Source organism: Octopus sinensis, linkage group LG17 (genome assembly GCF_006345805.1).
Source record: "Octopus sinensis linkage group LG17, ASM634580v1, whole genome shotgun sequence".
Classification (NCBI taxonomy): Eukaryota; Metazoa; Mollusca; class Cephalopoda; order Octopoda; family Octopodidae; genus Octopus; species Octopus sinensis.
In genome coordinates, this window is record NC_043013.1 from 52623034 (window position 1) to 52625533 (window position 2500).

A 2500-nucleotide genomic window follows, 5' to 3' on the forward strand; every position below is an offset into this window, starting at 1 on the left:
GTCTGTCAGGTTGTACCCTGACATATATATATATATATATTTACCAAGCATTCAAATGTCGTTTCTGTTTCTCTCTTTTGATTCATGAAACGCGAAACTATTAGTATGAACATTAAAAACTCTAAAGAATTTACTTTGGGGTTGATAAAATTAAGCAGAGTCTAATGCGAGGTTTTGGCAGAAGTGTTAGATTGTTCAACAAAATACCTGCTGATATTATTATCCTGCTCTTTACGTTCAAAATTTCGCCAAGATGGCACTGATGTTAATGTCTATCAGCCATCGCCTCTTTCTTGCACGCCGAGTGCAACTGAAAGTCTTCTCTTCAAAATTGACTTTGCATTGGAAAATTCAAGGTGCAGATAAATGTTAGTCTTTAACTCTAAGAGGCCGTAAATATTGGTGAAATACAGAAAAGTTGTCAAGAGATCGAGTGACGCGTATACCAGAAGGAGCCTGATGGAGAGCCGATCGTTGGAGATTGTTGTACTAATGGTAGATGGGACACATGGGAGAGACAGAGAGTATTGGAGGAAGATGATGAGGGAAACCTCACCAATCCTCCAAACATCTTTATGTTAGGTAAGATCTTATCTAAAAGATTTTGGGTAGATTTTGACACTAGCAGTAGACATTGCCGTCCGATAAAAGATATTCGTTGTGGGTTTCTTTGAAATTTGTACAGGTTCAGTTTAACAAATATTTAAATTTCAAATATTCGGTGGCTCTGAAAGTTCTAGTTAGTCTCTTGATGTGGGTTTTTCTATGGACAGGTGAGAGATCAGCAGAAATAACCATCAATAATTATAGTCTTGTTACGGTGACGAGCTTAGCAGAATTGTTTACACTCTTGGATAAAAAAACGGCGTCTCATCTATCTTTACGTTCTGAGTTCAAATTCCGCAGAGATCGACTTTACTTTCATCCTTTCGGAGGTCGATAAAATAAGTAATAGATAAGCACTGGGTTCCATGTAACCAAATTATCCCCTTCTTCGAAATTACTGGCTTAATACCAAAATTAGAAACCAATACTTTTACGGTGTTACATCTGTAACGATTTTAAGGTTCCAGTTACGTTCTGTCGAGAAACTTAAACAAGATAAAGCATGAGATGGTTCCCTTGCAATGGGCGACAGTCAACATTGACCTTCATATTGTAAATATATGAAGTGAGATTAACAAAGTCGGCAGATGACGTGTTAAGAAGAATTCCCATTCTAATAATATCCCTTGTATTAGAATCTTAGATATTTCTAGGTGTAAAAAGATAAAACAACACTAAAACAATCTGGTCCTCACTTCGTTCATACGATTTTTGTTTGTTTGTCCATTTTTTGTTTTATTATTTTGTTTTGATGATGGTTTGTGTTGCTGTTTTGTGTTACAGTTTCACAGCTCATTCAATTTTAGAATACGTTGTTAGTATTAACCTTATTAACTTAATCCATCTTTACATATCTTCACTTAAAATGTTCTTTCTATAGAATTTGAGTGCAAACTTTTCTTTGCGGATTAAACTCATCACACACGCACACACACACACACACACACACACACACACACACACACACACATACACTCAGACACACATACATCTATCCATATATACATATCTATGTAAGTGTTTTATAAATGCGTGTGTGTGTGTATATGCATTTATGTAAGTACATCCATGTAATATTTGTATATATGTGTATATACGTAACATATATATATATATATATATTATATATATATATATATATATATAGTATATATATGTATGTATATATTTGTACTTGAGTATTTGTAATGGGTTTAATCTTTGTATAGTGGAGTAGGGATAGGAAATAGAAGTGAGGGAGTACTTTCAAAGACAAATATTCAGGGACAATAAATTTTAGACAGATAATTAGGAAGCGAGACTCTTATCGTCTTATAACTGTGTCTGGTCAATGTATCTTGTGTTGAAAACTAAATTTATTACATTTTACAACTTTATTCGTTTGAAATTCGTAACCCTAAATACAACCAAAGTGGCCCAACTTCCTGTTCCGGCCTAGGTAGGGAATCAACAGCAGAACAATTTCCCCTCAAATCAGAAATCGGACAACATATTACAGCATAATATAGACCTTGTTACACATTGTTAGAAAAAAATGTCGATATAGGCACAGACGTGGCTGTATGGTTCCTACCCAAACACCTGATTCCAGGTCCAGTCCAACTGCAGGGTACCTTGCGCAAATGATTTCTGCAATAGACTAGGGTCGACCAAAACCTTGTGAGGTGATTTGGTTGACGGAAACTGAAGGCCCATTGTGTACATAGACATATAATAGACATATTATATATATATATATATATATATATATATATATATATAGTATTTTTATATAAGCTTAAAGCTTATGGCGATCACCGTGCAATGTCTATGGAAAATAGTCTAATAAAGGGGCATATAAGCCCTAGATAGAAAAGCCTTCTTTTTTTCTGTCGAGGGCTTATATGCCCTTTTA